This window comes from Salmo trutta, chromosome 27, assembly GCF_901001165.1.
Source record: "Salmo trutta chromosome 27, fSalTru1.1, whole genome shotgun sequence".
In the NCBI taxonomy this organism is placed as follows: Eukaryota; Metazoa; Chordata; class Actinopteri; order Salmoniformes; family Salmonidae; genus Salmo; species Salmo trutta.
This window is the reverse complement of record NC_042983.1, coordinates 14,623,860-14,648,569: the sequence shown is the minus strand read 5'-3', so window position 1 is coordinate 14,648,569 and position 24,710 is coordinate 14,623,860. Positions and strand designations below refer to the sequence as shown.

The following is a 24,710-nucleotide window of genomic DNA, read 5'->3' as shown; positions in this document are numbered from 1 at the left end:
GTAAACTTCCGACTTCAACTGTATGTGACCAATACAATTTGATTTGATCTGATTTGAAAAGAGAATGGTCTATTCTGTGCATTCTCCTCCTATAGTTCGGCATACTTTGTGAACACCTTGTTTGCGCCATAAGTTCTAAGACAATTGTCTTCTAATTGGATGCATTTGAATGTTATTGTCATGAAATGTTTTCAGCCAACATCGAGAACAGTTGATCACTTTCTGTGACACTAGCTCCAACTGGGCTGTAGGTTCCTATTCTGTGTACCACACACCTCCGGACATCCCTGTTGAACTTGAATGCGGAGGTGTTAGGGTTTGGGACGGGAGGAACCATCTGCAGGGAGGGGAGTGATGGCATCCTTCCCTTCAAGAGGCCAGGAAGCAGGGTGAAGGAGGGAAACAGGAAGTGAACTCCTCCAATGTTAAACTGAAGGGATCTGGCGAGAAAGTCAACCTGTACCAGTTTTATGTACTGGTGAGAGATTTAGAAGTGTCTTCTGGGTGAAGGAGTATCAGAGAGAGAGGCTGTTTGGTCCGATGTCAGTGTATGTAGGATGTCCTGTTATCTGGTTCTATATTTTGTGTTTGGTGTAAGAATGTGTCTATATATTGTGTTGTTGATGGGAGACCAAACAAAGAAGACTATGAAATAAGTCTAAGCTCACAAACAGAGCAGTGTGTCTTACTCATGACACCTCTCTTCTACTTTTTGTTTTAGCTTTATTATTGTTTTGATATGTAATCAGAAGTAATAAGTGGTTCACATAGCAACGTGACGTTTTTCCCTCCATGCTCTATTTTAACCTGGTGATTATGTTTGGACAGCTTTTGGAAAACGCAGTCTGGGCTTTGGTGACACAGAAAGTGGGTGATAAGCAGAGCAGAGGCAATAACTGCATCCCAAATGGCACCCTATTTTCTTTACTATGCACTACTTTAGACCAGGGCCCGTATGGCTCTGTTCAAAAGTAGAGCACTATATAAGGAATAGGGTGCCATTTGGAACACAAAGTTCCATCTCAGACCTCCACATCTACAGTCTGCCCTGTAAAAGCTGCCTGTGTCCCATTAAATAATCACACTGCTATAAAAGGTACAGTATGGGTGAATAGTGGTAGGGCTACTGGTTTTTACAGCAACTGTATGATTGAGTGTTTCATTCATCCATGAAGGGTGGAATAGTTTCATTGCACAGCAAATGCATTTTGACCATGTGACCAATAATCGATTTTACCAATGGCGCTTACAATGAATTATACCTACAAAGCTTCATCCCACTGGGACAGACGTCAGTTCAACATCTAGTTTTGATTTACGTTTGGTTGAATGTCACAATGTCATTGGATTTAGGTGAAAATGTTGGTGAAAAAAAGACTAAATGAGTTTTCCCCGTTGATTCAATGTCATCACTTCAATTTTTGCGGTTGAAATGACATGAAAACAACGTTGATTTTTGCCCAGTGGGAAGAAAAGCTTTGCTCTAGGATAACGGACTATGGCGCCAATCTATACTTCCCAGTTTCCAATTGTGGGATGAATAAACCTTTATTACATTGAGCTGAACTAAAAACAACTGTCCACCAGCACTGGCAAAGGTGCACGTGTTAGAATGGCTATCGCCATGCTGCTGTGCTGTGCAATACGGGTCCTAGTGGTTGGCTCTACTGCAGCCAAGCAGAAAGATTATCACTTACTGCACTGAAACAATAAACAGTCAAGTCACATACAGCAGGCCTACAACACGTAGATTCATGTCTTATCTTCCACCTGATGACAGCATACTGTCAGAATACACTTTAGCACTCTAGCATGTTTAAATCAGGCAGACATCTGGGCATCAGTTAATCTGTCAGGACCCAGCCACTAAGAGCTTTCCCATGCATAGATGTAGCCCGAGATAAATAGGCGATAAACTCTAATATCTTTGACTGGCCAGCTAAGCATGAGCGTCTATCCTTTTTTCTGTATCAGCATTGGCTATTGTTATTGTATGTCCAGCCAGGAGTAGCATTTATATCAGACCACTGTTCTCCTTTATCACCCAGGTTTCTCCCACAGCAATGGAGAGGAAACCCCAGGTCAGTAACTGACACAGAGAGCATGGGAATAGAGACCACTGGTTGCTAACATGTGAACATGTAGATGACCCTGACCTGTTCACCGGACATGCTTGTTGCACCCTCGACAACTACTATGATTATTATTATTTGACCATGCTGGTCATTTATGAACATTTTAACATCTTGACCATGTTCTGTTATAATATCCACCCGGCACAGCCAGAAGAGGACTGGCCACCCCTCATAGCCTGGTTCCTCTCTAGGTTTCTTCCTAGGATTTTGGCCTTTCTAGGGAGTTTTTCCTAGGGAGTTGTTCCTAGCCACCGTGCTTCTTTCACATGCATTGCTTGCTGTTTGGGGTTTTAGGCTGTGTTTCTGTACAGCACTTTGAGATTTCAGCTGATGTACGAAGGGCTATATAAATACATTTGATTTGATTTGATTTGATGAGAGATTTTGTGTGGTGTATAATACTGTGCATTTCCTGTCAAATAAATGGCTGTTGATATTGACAGTGAACTTGATGCAGTGATCATATTGTGGCAGTTTTATTGGAATAACTATATTCGTCATGCCACCACACTACAGTGCGTAGGCTGCAGTATGGTACCGTTTAGCCAGCGTCGATGAGCAATAGATCATCACGTGTCCTTCATTGTGTCTGTCATAAAGACAGTAAATCATGGATACGGCCACGTGGAATTTGTGGAGAAGTTTTCTTCTGCAATGCCTTTACGGTACTGTTGGTATATCATGTTGATAAAACCTTATACTTATTTATTTTGTGTGTGTGTTCATTTTGTATTTGGATGAATTCCACCAACCTGGTCTAGAGCATTTCGTATTATTCTGTACGTAAATTATATGTTACGTTTCGTATGGTATGTACTAATTTGTGGTTGTCCATCACCCATTTCGTATGATATGTTACGAATTACAATTCATATTATATGCTACGAATTTACAAAACATACAATATGTAAAAAATTTGAACAATTTATGATGTGTTACGAATTCTAGCTAGGTGGCTATGGTTAGCTAGCTGGCTAACATTAGCTAGGCTAGGGGTTAGGATTAAGGTTAAGATTAGGAGTCGGGTTAAAGGGTTAAGGTTAGGGTTAGGGGAAGATTTATCTAACATGCTAAATAGTTGTAAAGTAGCTAAAAAGTAGTAAGTAGTTGAAAAGTTGCTAATTAGCTAAAGTTGTCTGTGATGAGATTCGAACTTTCAACCTTTGGGTTGCTAGACGTTCGTGTTATATGTCCACCCACCCACCCTACTTTTGTTTTTGGCTTAAGTAACCATCTGTGTAACCATACCAAACGTAACATATCATACGAATTTGAGAGTCCCGGATTTAAGTTTACTATGTTACGTCTAGTCTATGAGACCAGGCTGATTCCACAGGCATTTTGGTACTCTAGTATATCCCTGTCATGGTGTTTTTCTTCTTCCAGGACTCTCCATGCAGACGGTGTCATGCTTCAGCAATCATGTTTCCTTGTGCTATCAGGAAGGTGTTTCTGCAGACGTAAGCAGACGTGCTTCTGACTGCATCTCACCGCCCCTGGGGGTCAAAACTAGAACAGAGGGGGACATCCTGAGCTCAAGGAGAGAGTGTGTGTGTGTGTGTGGGAACAGCTGCGGCAGAACTTCCTGTCCTGAACAGGAAACAAGATGGCGGAGGACGGAACGTTCAGAACAATGCTGTGAAAGTCAGTTGCCACCCAGGTCACGGTGGGAGGGCCTTGTGAATCAGAGGGGAGAGACCTGGACTGAAAACGTCCCAGGCTCTCCATTAGAATGATATAGTCAAATATTGTTACCCCAAGGGCTTTACAGTATGTCCATCATTATGACAGCACGGTGTGAACCAGTTTACTGTGACATTTAATCCCAGTGGCATTTGGTCTGGTCTAGTCTGGTTTGATATAATTTCATTCGATTTTTTGAAAACACATACAAAAAAAAGATCTTAAATCCATTATACAAATATGTTGTTTTCACTATGGTCCTCCTACATTGCAGGCTTTTTGACAGTATGATGGAGGCTTCATCTTCTTTTGTAAACTGATCTGGGTCTGGCTTTGACGTTTAAATCATAGTGGATTTTGTTAGTTTGATTCTTACCCTTTCCAAGAGATATCTATTCGATAATTGACTTTGACCTTATTTTTAATTACAGTTCTAGAAGTAACAGACTTGTGACTTCCTCTGTCAAGGTTTCCATGTCATTCTGCCAAAACATATTTTGTCATGAGCATTCTCACGTTTCAAAACCCCATTCATTGATTAGAATAGCAAGGAGGATGCAAATGGAAACAACAACTTCCTTGTTTTTAGGATGTCACACAGGCCCTATATTTAGCCTGACGGACCTACAATAGGCTAGGAATGGCTGTATTCTCCTCGTGACATGCAAACTTGGGAAAGTGTCTTGCAGAGTGACTACTGGGGTAAAGAGGAGACACACGTACACTCAAGGTTTCACAAATACACACAGACACAGGTATACACAAACATACAGTTGAAGTCGGAAGTTTACATACACTTAGTTTAGAGTCATTAAAACTCGTTTTTCAACCGCTCCACACATTTCTTGTTAACAAACTATAGTTTTGGCAAGTCGGTTAAGACATCTACTTAATGACCATTGTTATGTTTGGATGAAAAAAAGAGGGAGGCTTGCAAGCCAAAGAACACCATCCCAACCGTGAAGCATGGGGGTGGCAGCATCATGTTGTGATTGTGCTTTGCTGCAGGAGGGACTGGTGCACTTCACAAAATAAATGGCATCATGAAGACGGAAAATAATGTTGATATATTGAAGCAACAGCTCAAGACATCAGTCAGGAATTTAAAGCTTGGTCGCAAATGGGTCTTCCAAATGGACAATGACCCCAAGCATAATTCCAAAGTTGTGACAAAACGGCTTAAGGACAACAAAGTCAAGGTATTGGAGTGGCCATCACAAAGCCCTGACCTCAATCCCATAGAACATTTGTGGGCAGAACTGAAAACGCGTGTGCGAGCAAGGAGGCATACAAACCTGACCCCGTTACACCAGCTCTGTCAGGAGGAATGGGCCAAAATTCACCCAACTTATTGTGGGAAGCTTGTGGAAGGCTACCCGAAACGTTTGACCCAAGTTCAACAATTTAAAGGTAATGCTACCAAATACTAATTGAGTGTATGTAAACTTCTGACCCACTGGGAATGTGATGAAAGAAATAAAAGCTGAAATAAATCATTCTCTCTACTATTATTCTGACATTTCACATTCTTAAAATTAAGTGGTGATCCTAATTGACCTAAGACAGGTAATTTTTACTAGGATTAAATGTCAGGAATTGTGAAAACGGAGTTTAAATGTATTTGGCTAAGGTGTACGTAAACTTCCGACTTCAACACGGATATAGAATTAGAACACGGATATAGAATTAGAACACGGATATAGAATTAGAACACCGATATAGAATTAGAACACCGATATAGAATTAGAACACGGATATAGAATTAGAACACCGATATAGAATTAGAACACGGATATAGAATTAGAACACCGATATAGAATTAGAACACCGATATAGAATTAGAACACGGATATAGAATTAGAACACCGATATAGAATTAGAACACCGATATAGAATTAGAACACCGATATAGAATTAGAACACGGATATAGAATTAGAACACTGATATAGAATTAGAACACTGATCTCAGACACTGATACAGAATTCTGTGCAAGGCTTCCTGTGCCGTAGCAGAGGCTAAAGGAGGGATGAAGGTGGAAAGGAAACTCAGCCAAGGGAAATATATACCATAATATTATCCTATTCCTCCGGGATATCCTTTTCCAATTCCAAACAAACCACTCACCCTCCTTAAAGAAGCCTGTAATTGTGAGGTAGAGGGGCCACAATGGAAACACAATGAGTGGGATTTATCAAATATACTAAGAGCAGGGTTGCATGTACCAGTCAGCATTGGTTCGGTGTTCCTCTCCATCACCACCTCAGGCTGGTTCCATCATCTAAAGCAAACAGGGGTGGAGTTTCCGGATACGTCCCAAATTGCAATATTTTCCCTATAAATTGAACATCTTTTGGCCAGAGAGTTCTGGTGGAAAGTAGTGCACTATATAAGGAATAAGGTTGATTAGCTGTGCTTTCCAAAAATAGAATTTCAGTACATTTTACATAAAATAGACACTGACAAACTAGATCAATCATCCATCCATCAAACAAAATAATCACACTACTGAAAATGAAAAATGTATTTTGTTTTGTTTTTGATTTTCATAGCAAAATGGAGAAGGGCCAATCAAGACAGAAACAAAAAGTACCACGGCTCATCATTACTTTACAATTTAATAATTATCATGTACAGCAGGGATGGGCAACTTTGATGCAGGTGTGGGGCACAAAAAAATCTGAACTCATCATGAGGGGCCGCAGTTGCTCGCGGGTCTGCGTACCCACATCCATACATATTCTATCAACGTTAATTCAGAAGCTGCTCACGTAACACACTCTCCTCTCACTCTGTTAGAATTTCAGCTCCCCAAAGTGAGTTTGAAAGGAGCAGAGGAGCTAAAAAGTCATTAATCATTTTCATTTTTGTCTACATTTAAATCTGATACCTGCTCACAAAATGGAGCCTCCCCAGCAGACACAGCTGTGTGTGATAATGGAAAGAGACAGATTAACAGTTGGCGATTCACTGATAACAGAGGCCCCAGGGATGAAAATCCCAGAATGAGAAGGACCCTTATCGTGTCTCACAGGTGTCTCTGAGTCTTACTGAACATACACCTGGCTGTGTGTTCCTGAGAGCTCTGCTTACATAACTGCCTCATATCCAGCTCCTCTCACAACAAGACAGATGAGAGCTATGCCCTGCAGAGAAACAGGCTGATTGGATCAATCAAGTGTGATTTTGAGAATTACTGTGATGATAATGACAATATAATCTCCTGGTCTTTAAAAACACCTGGCGGGGAAATGGCTCTCGCTTGTCAAGGGTGACTGTGATGAACAATCAGGTACTGTGTAGTTAGTATGGCAATGGTGGTCCACACAGTTGAAAGGAGAGCTAATCTTTTGGTCGAATCTTCCGTAAATGCAATAGGCCTACTCTATCTATCCCTGAACTCAATGTATTTTCAGACCAACTGCTAAACTAATGTAGATACAGTATCTCCATTGGATTTAAGAGAAACTACATTTGTACTGCACATACTTTTATTATTACAGAACGAAACGTGCCAGTTAAATAGATTTTTTATTTAACCAGGCAAGTCAGTTAAGATCAAATTCTTATTTACAATGATGGCCTACACCGGCCAAACCCAGACGACGCTGGGCCAATGGTGTGCCGCCCTATGGGACCCCCAATCACGGCCGGTTGTGATACAGCCTAGAATCAAACCAGGGTCTGTAGTGACACCTCTAGCACCGAGATGCAGTGCCTTAGACCACTGCGTCACTCGGGATGTTTGTCCATATGTGTGATTTCAAATGTGTCTACTAAGAGATTATGATTAATGACAGCAGCAAAGGGGTCTTGTCTTTCAAGCAATATCTGATGGTCATCAAGATGCCGTATCACCGAGCTAAAATATAGCGTTCCTTCACTGCACGTCTACTCAGATGCTTTGTCATGCTTACAGGGTGCTAACGGCACGTCATGCTTAATCCAACCTGTCCTGTGATAAATTGACACCCTGTCAACAGAGGTGCTCTAATGAAAATGAAAAATGATTTGCATCTGTCAGTAGACTGTTCCTGTTGAACAGGCTTATTATCGGTTCAATTGAAATTCTTTCTTTCTCTTTCTTTCTCTCCCCCTTCTCCCTTTCGCTCTCTCTCTCCATACCTCTCTCTCTCTCTTTCTCTCTCCCTCTCTCACCCTCTCTCGCCATTCCTTAATCTCTCTCCCCTCCCTCTTTCTGTCCGACACCGAAGCGTATTCTTCTTCATTAAAGCCTGTCTGAGGTTCTGGGAGAGTGATGCAATACTAATGGGAAGACAGCAGTGTCCCCTCTCTGTGAAGGATCCCATCAGGAGGCAACCCAGCAGTCCAATACAGGTTAAAGCATTAGACCCATGTAGGCTTCCCATTGGGATGATGCGCCATTGCTCAGTGGTGACATGTTGGCCCCAAGGTAGGTGGCCCCAAGGGCAGTCTTCACTTTGCTTGAAATAAGCCCACCCTTTTGGATCAGCTGTCGCTATCATATAGAAGGTATTCACACCCCTTTTCCATTTTTTTTGTGTTACAGCCTGAATTTAAAACAGATTAAATTGAGATTTTGTGTCACTGGCCCATAATGTCAAAGTGGAATTATGTTTTTAAACATTTTTACAGATGAATAAAAAATGAAAAGACGAAATGTCTTGAGTCAATAAGTTTTCAACCCCTTTGTTATGGAAAGCCTAAGTAAGTTCAGGAGTAAAACTGTGCTTAACAAGTCACATAATAAGTTGCATGGACTCACTCACAATGCCTCGCAAAGAAGGGCACCTATTGGTAGATGGCAACAACAACAAAAATATCCCTTTGAGCATGGTGAAGTAATTAATTACATTTTGGATGGTGTATCAATACAGCCAGTCACTACAATGATACAGGCGTCCATCCTAACTCAGTTGCCAGAGAGGAAGGAAACCGCTCAGGGATTTCACTTTGAAGCCAATGGTGACTTAAAACAGTTACAGAGTTCAATGGCTGTGATAGGAGAAAACTGAGGATGGATCAACAACAGTAGTTACTCCACAGTAGTAACCTAGATTTTCAAGCATGGTGGTGGCTGCATCATGTTATGGGTACGCTTGTCATCAGCAAGGACTAGGAAGTGTTTTAGGATAAAAATAAATGGAATAGAGCTAAGCAAAGGCAAAAGCCTAGAGGAAAACCTGGTGTTCAGTCTGCTTTCCAACAGACACTGGGAGACAAATTCACCTGTCAGCAGGACAATAACCTAAAACACAAGGCCAAATATACACCGGAGTTGCTTACCAAGACGACATTATTTGTTCCTGAGTGGCCTAGTTACAGTTTTACCTTAAATAGGCTTAAACAAGACTTGAAAATGGCTGTCAAGTTGATCAAAAACTTGACAGCGCTTGAAGAATGTTAATGTGCAAATATTGTATAATCCAGGTGTGCATAGCTCTTAGGTACTTACCCAGAGAGACTCACAGCTGTAATCGCTGCCAAAGGTGATTCTAAAATTAGATATTTCTGTATTTCATTTTCAATACATTTGCTAACATTTTCAAAAACATGTTTTCACTTTGAAAAAAAAATATTTAATCCATTTTGAATTCAGGCTGTAACACAGCAAAATTTGGAATAAGTGAAGGAGTATGAATACTTTCTGAAGGCACTGTATTTACACTGAGTATACAAAACATTATGAACACCTGCTCTATCCATGACATAGACTGACCAGGTGAACACTATGATCCCTTATTGATGTCACTTGTTAAATCCACTTCAATCAGTGTAGATGAAGGGGAGGAGACAGGTTAAAGAAGGATGTTTAAGTCTTGAGACAATTGAGGCATGGATTGTGTATGTGTGCCATTCAGAGGGTGAATGGACAAGACTAAATATTTAAGTGCATTTGAACATGGTATGGTAGTAGATCGGCAGTGTACAATTTACAAAAACGTTTTATATTACACAACAGAACACTTAACTTAGATTTTTGGTTGAGATGGAAACGTGAATCCAACATTTAAATTATGAATTTGTATCTAAATGACTAAAATGTAAATGTTCTTGGCTGATAAAGCCAGTGTATTCATTCTCCTGAACTCTGGATAATTATTGTTCTATGGCCGAGGGGGTGCCTTGTAACCTTATCCAGTTTGGATGTTTGGATAGAAAGCTTCATATTTGTAGATAACTGAAGAAGTCTGACCTTGGTATATTAAACTCAGAGCACAGTTTTTCAAATTATTTTAGAGTACCCTTTTCTAGTAATTGATGGACATATTGAAGTTTCAAGTGTGTCTAGTTTCTAAAACTTGTGTCTAAATCGTAGTGTTTTGAAACCCTTAATTTTTCCCTCAGGGAATACAGATAGAGGGACTGAAGTACATTCTGACTTTTCTATTTCCAGCCATCTTCTACCTACAGCTTCAGACATCCATACTATCATGGCCCTAAGTTGGGTTGCAAACCAGTAACTTCTAATACGAGTGGGATGGTGTGGCTTCGTGACAATGAGAAGTCGCTTTGATTTGACAGCTCTAACCCTGCCAGATTTGCAGGTGTCGGCTATCGCCAGTTAACACTTGATCTGATCTAGGCCTTTGTTGGGCTTTTAAATGGTTGAAAAGGGCAGTGATAACACATATGGATGACAACTAAACCAAAAATTGGACAATGTTTTTTCATTGGAATTTGGTTGCCCTTTGAGATGGCTCCAGTGATAACACATTGAGAATTCAACAAACTTCTGGCTGTCTTCTGGGTGGGTGAATAAAGGTTGAAATCTCATTGATCAACACCTCAACCAAATATTACCCACATTTCCACATTGAAATGACATGGTGTGTCCACTGGGATGTCCTGTTTCATTATTTTAATTGGGGGGGCGAATCGCATACGTACTAAACCATTAGCTACATTTCGTTTGTCCATCGTCACTTCGGCCCTGACATTCACTACATGGCTTTTTCCAGGCAGCAGTCATTTGGCTCATGAAGAATTACTTTACCTTGGAGTTTCCGTGTCCCACCATTCCAAACATGGCCTACATGGGCGGCTTCCAGTGCAAGCCCTCCAAGCCGCTTCCCCAGGACATGGAGGACTTTGTCCAGAGCTCTGGGGACCATGGGGTCATCATCATATCCCTGGAGACCTTGGTAGGACAGCTACCTGAGGGCAACGCTGAGGAAATCGCCGCTGCCATTGCCCAACTGCCTCAGAAGGTCATCTGGAGGCACACTAGGAAGAGACCCGCCTCCCTGGGCATCAGCACCTTACTGGTGGACTGACTCCCCCACAATGACCTCCTGGGACACCCCAAGACCCGGGCCTTCATTGGCCACGGCGGCACCAACGGAGTCCAGGAGGCCATCTACCAAGGTGTCCCCATAGTTGGCCTCCCATTTATCTTCGATCCGCCTGATAACCTCAACAGGAGGAGGGCTAAGGGAGTGGCTAAGATAGTGGACATCGCCACCTTAGACAGAGACGTCTTCCTGGAGATGGTGAAGGCTGTTCTCTATGAGCGGTCCTACAGGGAGAACATGCAAAGGCTGTCCAGGCTACACAAAGACCAGCCTAGGGGACCCTACTCTTTGTTTTGCAGTACTTTAGGTCTTGGGGAAGGTGACCTCATTGTGAGATACTAAGCTAGCGTTGATTAGCGGTCATCTGCTACACTTTCCCATTAGAGCTACAGGCCTAAGTGGCTGCTGTGCCAGCTTGTTGTTCAGTGCCAGTGAATTTCAGTCAACATGGTCAGGGCTCTCCACCAGCCCCCACACTCTCTAAGTGCATCGGTAGGACATCAGAGATTTCATCCTCGAAATGCCATTACTCAATGTTTACTGAATAGATCCTGAATCAAGCCCACACTAGGCTACCATTATGAGCATAGAGGAAAGTATTGCATTACTCAACGCTTTTTCCAATATTGTTGGTGAAAACACCATACAGTATTAAACGCAGAGAATGTCTCAAGGACAAGGTCTTGAGGATTGCTGGGTGAATACAAATTGCCATCATTGGCAGGACGTTATGGAAAGGGAAGAGTTCAGAGTGGAATGGAAGAAGACAGATGTATCCTCATGTGAAGTCTGGCAGACTAGAGTTCACTCCATGCTTTATTTAAAGGTAGACAGCCATTTGCTGTAGATGCAGAAAGTAAACAGCATAGTGGGTCAAAACTGGGTCATTGTATTGTTCGATTTAGCAGCATGGCAGAAATGTCATACATAATTCACATTGAGTACAACTGCCACTGCCACTCATATAATATACATGTCTGTGTTGATGTTGATCTGTTTAGCTCATGGTGCCCCTTTAAAGATAATACAGTCAGAGAGGGAGTTCCAGACAAACACAGACATTCACCACGTTGCTCTTTCAGCATTTTTCATCATTTAATAATAAGGATGAAGCAATTTCTTTGTTTCCATTAAAACAATCACTTTCTTTTTTATTATGGTGATCATGATGAAGCAGCTTCCCAGCAAACATGACCCCATTGTCCCCATATGGGTATTTGGTGGGCAGGGTTTGCAGGGCCTGGCCCACACAAAGCCCACACCAAGCCCACACCACACAAACACGGATTGGCCCATCACAGGCTAGCCCACAGCAAGCCAACACTAGCCCAACATGGGCTAGCCTACACCAGCCCAACACAGGCTATCCCACAACAGGCTATCCCCCAACACAGGCTATCCTACATAATGTAGGCAGGGGTATTAGAATATTTGGGGGAGTGGTTTGCAAATACTCCAATTCATGGTGTTAAGTTAAAAAGAATACAAGATATAAATAGTTGACACCATTCAAACCAACGAGGGTTCAGAACTTCAAAGCCAATTATCTCTGAATCCTATTTTTTCAGATAGAACCTTGTAGTTCTAAGGTCACAAGTAGTTTTTATGCAACCATTACCGAGAGTGTCATTCCAGAATAGGAATGGCAGAATTCTTAAACTTCAATAATTGGTTGAGATGGAGATGTGAATCCAACACATTAATTGTTAATCAAAAAAAAAAAAAGGAGGACCAAGGCACTCTTCATATAATTAATTAAAATGCCTTTATTTGTATGGCATGTTCAATAGAAACAAAGTTTTAAAAATCCAACGCAATTCAGGCTGCACGGCCTTCGTCGGGGAGTACATTAATTGTTAACTTTAAGATTAAATTTGAAATCAACCAAAGTATGAAAACCTACTGTAATGGTATATAGGAAATATATATACTGTAATATATATAGGACATTCTATTATTTTATACTAATACAATTGCTCAGCAAAAGAGAAGGCAGGGTAAAGTGACTAGTCATCAGGATGGATAATAATAAAAGTAAAATAAAAAGAACAGAGCAGCAGCAGCAAATTAAGATTGTAAAAGTGTGTGTGTGTGTATGTGTGTGTGGAGTGATCAGTCTATGGCTTGGGCGGCTGGAATCTTTGGAAAATGTTCAGGCCTTTCTCAGACACCGCCTGATATAGAGGTCCTGGATGACAGGGAGCTCGGCCCCAGTGATGTACTGGGCTGTCCGCACCACCCTCTGTAGCACTTTGAGGTCAAGGGCGGTGCATTTGCCATACCAAGGGGTGATGCAGCCAGTCAAGATGCTCTCGATGGTGCAGCTGTAGAACTTTTTTGGGACCCGAGGGCCGATGACAAATCTTTTTAATCTCACGAGGGGGAAGAGGCACTGTCATGCCCGCTTCCCGACTGTGTGGTGTGTGTGGACCATGTTAGGTCCTTAGTGATGAGGATGCCAAGGAACTTGAAGCTCTCGACCCGCTCCACAAAAGCCCTGTCGATATTCTCCTATAATCCATAATCGGCTCCTTGGTCTTACTGACGTTGAGGGAGAGGTTGTTGTCATGGCACCACACTGCTACATCTCTGACCTCTTCCCTGCAGGCTGACTCATCACTTTCAGTGATCAGGCCTACCACCGTTGTGTGTTGGTGTTGGAGTCATGCGTGGCCACATAGTCATGGGTGAACAAGGAGTACAGGAGGGGACTAAGCACACACCCCTGAGGGGTCCCCGTGTTGAGGATCAGCGTGGCGGAGGTGTTGTTGCCTACCCTCACCACCTGGGCGCGGCCGTCAGGAAGTCCAGGATCCAGTTGCAGAGGGAGGGGTTTAGTTCCAGGGTCCCTAGCTTGGTGATGAGCTTTGATGGGACTGGTGTTGAATGCTGAGCTGCAGTCTATGAACAGCATTCTCACATAGTTATTTCCCCTCTTGTCCAGGTGGGAAGGGCAGTGTGAAGTGCAATTGAGTTTGCGTCGTCTGTGGATCTGTTGGGGCGGTATGCGAATTGGAGTGGGTCTAGTGTGTCTGGGATGGTGGTGATGGTGGTGATGTGTGTCATGACCAGCCTTACAAAGCACTTCATAATTACAGATCTGAGTGCTGCAGGGCGATAGTCAGTTACCAAGGCAGTTACCTTGGAGCTCTTGGGAGCAGGGACAATGGTAGTCAGCTTGAAATATGTAGGGATTTGTCATGTGTGCTCCCACTCTGGCCTCTAGGTCACCAGACTGCTCGTTATGGCGCACACCTGTCACCATCGTAACGCGCACCTCCGCGTCATCAGACTCCGCTGGACTCCATCACTTCCCTGATTACCTTCCCTATATATGTCACTCCCTTTGGTTCCTTCCCCAGGTGTTATTGTTTCTGTTTCAATTTATTGTCTGTGTGCCGTTAGTGTTTCTTGTTTTGTATTATGTTTATTTTATTAACACACTCACTCACTCCCTGAACGTGCTTCCTGACTCTCAGCGCACATCGTTACAGGATTACAGACTGGGAGAAGGATAGATTGAAAATGTCCTGGAAGACACTTCCCAGGTGGTCTGTGCATGCTTTGAGAACACGCCCTGGTATTCCGTCTGGCCCAGTGACCTTGTGGTTGTTAACCTGTTTCAACATTTGACTCACATCGGCCACCGAGATCACACAGTCATCCGGAAAAACAGGGGCTTTCATGAAAGGCACATTGTTATATTCCTCAAAATTATAAACTTTTGACTACTTTATTTAGGGGTGTCAATAGTTTTGACCCCTACCTTTTTGAGATTTTTTTAAAATTACGTGTTAAACAAAATCTCTTTCTCTGAGCAATTGTATTAGTATAAAGTCTATAATTTCCAATTTTTTGGAGAATACAATATAGCTCAGTATTTGAATTATTTATTTTATACTGTCATTATTGCACATTTTTATTAAGGGTGTCAATCATTTCAGACCCCACTGTTAACTATTTGGATAACTGTATAAATATATCAATGCTCCAGTAGGAGGAGCTGCACAGTTTGTTTGTTTCTTCTGATAGTGGATATAACGTTGCAAATCTCACGTTGTTTCAAAGGTACATTTTTCAACATATTTTATACAAGGTTTATCTTGTTGTTGAAATTTTTACCTCAAAACAACAGTTTAAGTTGATGACTTTTTGCAAATTCAATGTATTTTTCAAGTAGATTCCATGTCACAATACGTTGACAATGTACGAAACAATGTTGGTTCAACCAGTTTGTGCCCAGTCATTTTGTCTGTCAACTTTGCTCCAATCATTGGGACATATGAGAGAGGTGAGGGGGCAATCGCAAAGTGACTCTTGCCCTGGACTGTCCACCTGACGTTAAAGACAAAAGGAACACCAAGGCGTTGAGCCAGAAACACAGACCCACCATTTGCAGGATCCATCAGAAACAGGTCATAGTTAGCATCACGGAATGACAGCAACAGTTCAGTATCTTCAAATATCTGAGTCACCATCTCCAACCCATCCCTGTGTAACTGTGTAAAGTGCTTCATCCCTTTAAGATGCAGACCCTTTAGAGACAACAAGCCTTGACCATCTCTTTGGATCTGCGGTAGTCTGGGCACAAACCAACTAAAGAACTCCTTGTCAAGTCCACCACCAGAGATAGGGATGGTGATGCTTGAGTAGTGAGGGTACTTTTTCTTAATGTGCCAGTTGGTGGATGGACAAATCACTGTGATGCTTTGGCCTCTTGAGTGCAGGTCTTTGATGAGGACCTTCATGTTCACCCAGTGGCTTCCATCCAATGGGACGACCAGCACCTTCCCCCCATAGACACTGATCAGAGAGAAGAGCTGGTTGATGCATCTCTAAGGGGAATCCTTTGATGGAACATACAACCCACTGGGCACAGACGTCAATTCAACATCTATTCCACGTGGGTTCAATGTAATTTCATTTAAATGATGTGGAAACAATGTTCATTCAACCAGTGTGTGCCCAGTGGGAAGGGAAGAATTGTTATTTACAGAGGAACTTCATCACTAATTTCCTCTGCAATAGCCACAGGATTTAGTCAGTTTTCCAACATAATTATATTGGACTTTGGATTTAATCACTATATTAAAACAAAGAAAAAACTAAAATATAAACACAACATGCAACAATTTCAAAGATTTTACTGAGTTACAGTTCATATAAGGAAATAAATTCATTAGGCCCTAGTTTATGGATTTCACATGACTGGGAATACAGATATGCCTCTGTTGGTCACAGATACCTTAAAAAAAAGGTAGGGGCGTGGATCAGAAAACCAGTCAGTATCTGGTGTGACCGACCCCCAGTTGCCTCATGGAGCGCGACATCTCCATCGCATAGTTGATCAGGCTTTTGATTGTGGCCTGTGAAATATGTTGTCCCTCTCCTCTTCAATGGCTGTGCGAAGTTGCTGGATATTGGTGGGAACTGGAACACGCTGCCATACACGTCGATCCAAAGCATCCCAAACCTGCTCAATGGGTGACCTGTCTAGTGAGTATGCAGGCCATAGAAGAACTGGGACATTTCCAGCTTCCGGTATTTGTGTACAGATCCTTGCGACATGGGGCCGTGCATTATCATGCAGAAACATGAGGTGATGGCGGCAGATGAACGGCACAACAATGGGCCACAGGATCTCATCACGGTATCTCTGTGCATTCAAATTGCCATAGATAAAATGCAATTGTGTTTGTTGTCCATACCAAAACCCCATCGCCACCATGGGCACTCTGTTGTTCACAACGTTGACATCAGCAAACTGCTCAAACCACACGACGCCATAAACACTACACTGTCTGCCATTCGCCTGGGACATTGGAAATCGGGATTCATCTGTGAAGAGCACACTTATCCAGGGTGTCAGTGGCCATCAAAGGTGAGCATTTGCCCACTGAAGTCAGTTATGACGCCGAACTGCAGCCAGGTCAAGACCCTGGTGAGGGCGATGAGCACGCAGATGAGCTTCCCTGAGACAGTTTCTGACAGTTTGTGCAGACATTCTCTGGTTGTGCAATCCCATCGTTTTATCAGCTGTCCGGGTGCATGGTCTCAGATGATCCCACAGGTGAAGAAGCCAAATGTGGAGGTCTTGAGCTGGCATTGGTTACACATGGTTTGCGGTTGTGAGGCTGGTTGGACGTACTGCCAAATTCTCTAAAACAATGTTGGAGGTGGCTTATGATAGAGAAATGAACATTAAATTCTGTGGCAACCACTCTGGTGGACATTCCTGCAGTCAGCATGCCAATTTCACACTCCCTCAAAACTTGAGACATCTGTGGCTTTGTGTTGTGGGACATAACTGCACCTTTTTAGAGTGGCCTTGTATTGTTCCCAGCCCAAGGTACACTTGTGTAATGATCAGTGGTGCAACTTTCACCGGGGACGGGAGGGGACATGACCCCACTACATTCTGAAGTTGTATATTTGTCCCCCCCAGTTTTATCATTGCACTGTGATACACAATGCTGCACCAGTGTGCTTTAGGACCATGCAGACGCCTCAGAGTGGGTAGGCTGTTTTACGGTTTCATCCAGCAGAATTTGGACCTGCACGGACACCACAGAGTGTGCAGACAGGCTGTGTGAAGGCAAAACTTCTGAAAGGCTGGCGTATAGGACCAGCACAGGAGAGGTGAACAGAGGCAGCTGCTGTCTGTGTTGCACTTTTTCTCTGAGTTGTAAAAGCAAGCAGAGCTGAAAATGGTTACTCTTTAGTTGACTGATCTAGTTGGCAAGGTTATTGCTGTTTGACAGAGAAAAAAAGTATTTATTCCCAGTGCTGAGCTATTAGTGTAACTGACGTGTTACGTTAGCTAATGTTTCATCCCCTCTCAACTGAAGAATGAACTAGCTAGTAGCAGCTAGTTAGCTAGCTAGCAGCTACCACAGCCAGTTTAGCTCTAGCTTGCCTCTAGCAGTATCTAACAGCTGTTGTGCAAATGGAAAAGTTTTGTAGCCTTTGTTTTTCCCCGTTTCAACAGAATTAAATTTGATGATGTACCATTGTACCATTAGTTAGAGCTAGCTAAAAGTTGGCTAACGTTAGCTAGATCACTAACTTCAGCTATTATTTTTGCCTCAACCACACTAGACCTGAATCAAACTATGAAACCAGCTGCCAAACAATTGAAGACCGATATTCTGAATTTTTTTTCAACGCAATGTGAGTTTTTATTAGTCAGTATAGCAATGTACTGTTATTGATCTGTCAGTTTCCCTAGCTAATTCCCTACTTAGCTGTATAGATTATGTATTTTGGATGTTTTCAGTGTATTTTGAACGCTTTCCAAAAACAATTGGTGCACTCAAATTACAAAAACTTAACTCAAGTTAACTGATTAACTCTTAAACCCTGATGAAGACAGCTTGTCTGTCGAAACATTGGTTATTCAATTATTGCATCCGAGCTCCTAGAGTGTGCGGCTCTCCTTAAATTTTTCAACTGATTAACTCTGACACCCCTAGTAAATCACACATTACTGCTACTTCATGATGAAATTGTCTTGCGTAATAGTGGAGATCTCAGTCCAAACTGTTAATTATCTAGCAGCATTGTGTTTGCACTGTGGGGAGCAGCAACATGTCTATGTACACTGCCCTCCGTTTCATGCTGTGCTTCATCCACATTTTCACATTACAACTTCTATTTGCACTTCAGAGACACTTACCGCTGCCACCCAGCTACGTGCATACAGTACTTAGAACACTCTGCCAAAGGATTGTTCCAATCTAATAAACAATGACAGACAACATAGGGCACCTACTTCACCACTAGATAGATTGAGTAACAGTAGAGAGTGGGCTGTCAGTGCAGTGGGGTTTGCTACTGTTGGCCAGATGGGAGACAAAAAGACAGGAGGCAGGAGGGAGGGTGGACACTGACAGGCAGTACACAGTCTGAGGGGTGGAAGGCTGCAGTAGGTGGCTAGATTCTCATGTGAATAACATATAGGCAGAGAGATGGGAAAAGGAAACAGCCAGACACAAGGAGGAAGATGGGCTGAAGCACAAATACTGGGGTGACTGATTTCCAGACTGTTTGTACCTGCAAGTGCAAAGTTTGCACCTGCTATTTTCAGAAGAGAATAAAAAACATTAAAACAAAGCTAGAAGCATGAAACGGTCTTCAACTTTAAGATTTTATACACTTTATTTAACCTTTTGTTCTACTACTCCTGTAGGTCTTACTACCTTTGGAAAAGAACAGGTGCTAGCACTGTACACGTGGAAGCTGTACACACACACACAAATAAACAGTAAATCTGACCCTGGCCCTTGTATATAAACATAATAGGGGTTTCATTTAGCATGACTGGCAATCCATGTCTGTGCAGGTGGGAGTGCTGTCTGCCTTTGCCCCCGGCTGGAAGCTCCTAGGTTGCTCATCCACATTGATATGCCACAGCAATCAGGCAAGGTTGGTTGACACTGGGCTTGTTCGACATTGCAGCAGACTTAGCAGGCGAGTCAAGACTGACTGATCTACAAAGCACCAGGCATAATAAATAAATACTTGTTAATATTTGTAGATCTGTTAGTCACAATTTACCCACGGATTTGATCTGCTTGAACATGCCCATGGACTGTGCAGTAATATAAGTGTATTCCTGAAGTAAATCCGTTTTTCGAGGGCTAAACTACAAGTAACAGTGTATTTTACCCTCTTTTTTTCTCCCCAATTTCGATCTTGTCTCATCGCTGCAGCAGGCTCAGGAGGCTAAGGTCGAGTCATGAGTCCTCCCAAACATGACCCGCAAAACCACGCTTCTTAACACACCATTCACCCGACAACCGAGGTCAGCCTGCAAGCACCCGGCCCGCCACAAGGAGTCGCTAGAGCGCGATGAGCCAAGTAAAGCCCCTCCAGCCAAACCCTCCCCTAACCCGGACGACACTGGGCCACGTGCTATGGGACTCCTGATCAAGGCCAGTTGTGATACAGCCTGGGAACGAACCAGGGTCTGTAGTGATGCCTCTAGCACTGCAATGCAGTGCCTTAGACAGCTGCGCCACTCGGGAACCCAGTATAGGCTATTTCTATCCTGCATTGGGGCTGCAATATCATTGAGAGCAATTCTACCTTGATTAAATGTTTTGCCAGAGGTCAGCGCTCAGTACAACAGAAAGTCTTTGAATAATCCCGTCTGGATTACTGCAACTCCCTGTTGGCGGGGCTCCCTGCCTGTGCCATTAAACCCCTACAACTCATCCAGAACGCCGCAGCCTGTCTGGTGTTCAACCTTCCGAAGTTCTCTCACGTCACCCCGCTCCTCCGCACACTCCACTGGCTTCCAGTTGAAGCTCGCATCTGCTACAAGACCATGGTGCTTGCCTACGGAGCTGTGAGGGGAACGGCACCTCCGTACCTTCAGGCACTGATCAGGCCCTACACCCAAACAAGGGCACTGCGTTCATCCACCTCTGGCCTGCTGGCCCCCCTACCTCTGCGGAAGCACAGTTCCCACTCAGCCCAGTCAAAACTGTTCGCTGCTCTGGCACCCCAATGGTGGAACAAGCTCCCTCACGACACCAGGACAGCGGAGTCAATCACCACCTTCCGTAGACACCTGAAACCCCACCTCTTTAAGGAATACCTGGGATAGGATATAGTAATCCTTCTAACCCCCCCCCCCCAAAAAAAAATATATACAGATGTACTATTGTAAAGTGGTATCTTAAGGTGAATGCACCAATTTGTAAGTCGCCAAAGAGGGTGTGAATCATTGCTATTGAAAGGAGGCAGAAAACGTTTAGCGCTCTGTCTGACTCTGTTTATTGGCTCGGGCTTAGATAATGGTGGAAACTGTGCAAAGAGATCTTTGGTTCAGGTCAATTGGCAATCTTGTTCATCATGCAAGGGAGACCCAGGTGTTCCATCAGCAGCTGTTCCTTTAAATCAGAAATGAAGTGAATTAACAGATATGTAACAATGTCCTTACCAAGTAGGAAGTCACAGGCTTTTACACTATATAACTACAAAGCTAGCCCACTCCACAAGTATCTGCCGCTGCACTTTCTCTCATAGTTGTCTTGTTTTTGCCAGCTAGTGTGTGAGCAAGTTTCTAAATGAGTTAGTCCTGTGAACATTTGGCAATGCATTTTATAGTATGTGTGGGAGTATGAGATTCCCCTTTCAAGAATCTCACCTTCCAGTGTACAGTAACGTATGTGCTTGGGCAACTGTTCTGGTCATAGATGGTTTTCTATAGTAATAGCATCACCCACATGGTTTTTCACACACCCAAAATTCTCAGTCTATTCTATATTCCTCAATGTATTTGTTTGTAAGATAATGCACTTCAACACAGGAGGGAAAAAGACACATTGTTAAACAAATGTTAAATAAAATGAAACCTACAGTAAATATACATATGGATTAGTCTTGACCACTCCGGAAAGCATCATTCCATTACTCACACAGGGATGTTTTGCAGATGAGCAACTACGAGGATTCTAAATTGAAAAAGCTAGGTCTGAAGCTAGGTCTAGCTTTAAATGGCCATTTCCGTTGTGGAAAAAGTAATTTAATATAGAAGTCTGCTGTGTGACGCAAAGTAGAGATACATACACACCTCCGCACCTAGTCACAGGAGTGTAATACAGTGAGAGTAAAACAAATACATTATTGTGCCCACTCATTGTTCTTCTACTGCTCCAACTATTATTATGAGAGGACAGTGTGTGGGTACCAATGTAAATGACATTTTTCCATTACATAAATCAAAGTCTTCAGCGTTTATTCCACTGGTAGAAGACACAGCCACAAATGCTTCTTGGGGAAGAGGAAATGAAGGTAGAAAGTTCTCAAGAGATAACTACTTCACCTCCAGTTCAACCACACACACACACACACACACACACACACACACACACACACACACACACAGGTTTCCAGGCTTACATGAGAGGATGACTTATAAGGTAATGCAGTGTCGGATTTTCAAACATGTGCCTCATTTAGGTGAGATAGGTGAGAGTGCTATGTTAAGGTCCTAGTCTGCTGTGCTGTTCTGCAGGGCACAATGTGCTAACACCCAGAACCCTGATGATGGCATGGACACCAACCTACCAGCCACAACTTCACAGTGGAGGCTGGTGACTTGAAAAATTGAGAAGGATGGGAGACCTACAGTATAGGCGCGGAACGCATGGAGACGACAAAAGTGTGTTTCAAATATCGTCAAATTAGTTATTTTAACCTAAAGCATTTAATAAAGACATTTATAGTACAATATTATGTGGAATGGGAATGAGATGGCTACTTACACAGTGTTGGAAAGGGATCACAGCAGTGATTGAATGAGGGTATGAGGCATGAGATGAGGTGTTCAGAGGCTTGACCAGTGCAGGACAGGATTTGACTGGGAATACAAAAAAATTATAACACAACACATTACACAGTCAGACAAAAGAGCTAAGAATGAGTTAGTCCAAGCAAGGAGTAAAATTATTGATGTGTAATAATGTGAATGTTTTTGTGTATGTGATTGACGCACAGTAACGAGAGAAAATTAATAGGGGTACTCACAGTGCTTGGAAAGGAAACACTCAATGTGCCAGTGGATTAGCGAGACGTGGCTTCAGTTCATGTCATGTGAGGGTTGACAATGGTAGTGTAGTGGAGTGGTCATCACCTCTTAAATAGGGAGCAGGAGGGGGCTTAGCTGTAAATACAAATAGCAGGTACATTTCATCCAATTTGATTTGATCAGATAGGGTTAAAGTTAAAGTAGTGGAATAAGGTGATGGGTTTTAATGAGTATAGGGTCAGTAATTAAAATAAGTATATTTATTTTTCCCACTTCCCTTTTATATCATAAAGTGTAATTGATCTATACTATCGTTCAGTTGGGGGCGGTAATGCAACATATTGGATGCCAACCCCTGTTAAACCTCACCGAAGAAGAAGAAATCAGTGGGACCTCGCATTTTGCAACACACGATTTGAAAAAGCATGTGATCAAACGAAGCTTGATGAAGTACTTCTCCTCTGGTGGTGTGGTTCCTGAAAGGTGCGCGTTGCCTCAGACCAGTGTCTAAGCCTATGTCACCGACCTAGGGCCTGGCTTTTTATAGTTCAATAAGCTATATAAACTTAAATTGTTATGCTTCCCTGGGGGCAGAAATGTAAAATTCTACACTAAACTAGCTTGCTAAGCAGATAGCTAGCTACCTCTTACTAATGTTGAATAGCTAGCCATCTAGCTCTCAAATATGCCAGTAAATTAGAAAATGATAAGAAGCTAAAATAATTGGTAAGATTAAACTTAAACTAGAAATTTGAATGCACTCTTTAAATACTGCTCCAGGGGCAGTAATGTTAGTTTGGGTGAAGATAACCATAGGATATAATTTAGATAAATTCATGGCTACCCCTAGGGCAGTAAAAACATTTTATGTATTAGCTTTTGATCTTGAAGTCTGCTCTTAGGGGACCAAAGTGATCTTGTCCCAAGCTAACATTACTTTTTCCCCCCTTTTCCTTTATTTAACAAGGCAAGTCAGTTAAGAACAAATTCTTATTTACAATGACTGCCTACCCCTGCCAAACCTGGACGATTGTGCACCGCCCTATGGTACTCCCAATCACGGTCAGGTGTGATGCAGCCTGGATTTGAACCAGGTACTGCAGTGACACCTCTTGCACTGAGATGCAGTGTCTTAGACCACTGCACCACTCAGGAGCCTCTTTACTACTCCTGGGGAGACATGTAATCAGTGCATTCAAATGGCTGCCCCGAGGGCAAATAAAAAAGTATTATGTTTGCTTCAAGTCAGGAGAACAGTTGTATCTTAGAGATAGTGACATTTGTCTGACTACTGTAGCACAATAATGATTTCAAAACGTTACAACTCAACATTTTATTTACAAGATTCTCAGTTCAAACCTCCGCCATGTTTTCAAAAGTTGTACATCTGTTAAACTCCACCAATTGACTTTTAAGAAACTATTCGAATTTGTCCTGCCCTAAACCAAGGAGATTCATTCTGCTCTTAGAACAAAGTTGACTACACTTTATATCAATATGCCAGTGGCGAGGGAGATGGAAGCAATGTAAAATGTTTGGACATTTACAAAGTATCTGAAGATGGAAGGGACGTGTGGGGAAATCACTAGAAGAGAGTGGCAAAGGAATAAAGTGTTGTAACTGTGGTGGAGAACATGAGGCGACATCCTTGGAATGCCCAAATAGGGTAAAAGAGATGGAGGATGCCAAAATCAGGACAGTTCAGTCTTTCTCCTATGCAGAGGCAGTAAAAAGGGTAGAAAGATCAAAAGGTCCGATATTAGTGAATACCATACACATCAACATACACCGAAGCCTGCGTATCTTTAAGTGAAGAAAGTAGACTTTGTGTAATTTATAGCAATGGTGAAAAACACAACTGCACAAGTGGAAAAGAAGTCAAGAAAGATTGACATCATTGTTTCTGCAGCTGAACTCTTTCTGGGATAAAATATTTTACATCTGTGGCGCTACGTGGAGTACGGGCTCGTGCGTACCCACCCTCTCAGGGTGGATTAAAGATGCACTCTCAAACTTTTGTATCATTTCAGCCAGAGGTTTTGAAAGTGGTGCTCACAAGCCAAAAGTGGTCCCGTTTTTT

General features: G+C 42.6%; 1 pseudogene; it reads left to right on the top strand.

Moving 5' to 3' along the window:
- Positions 1-2,063: 2,063 nt before the first annotated feature.
- Positions 2,064-11,436, top strand: LOC115164050 (UDP-glucuronosyltransferase 2A1 pseudogene; annotated as a pseudogene).
- Positions 11,437-24,710: the final 13,274 nt, after the last annotated feature.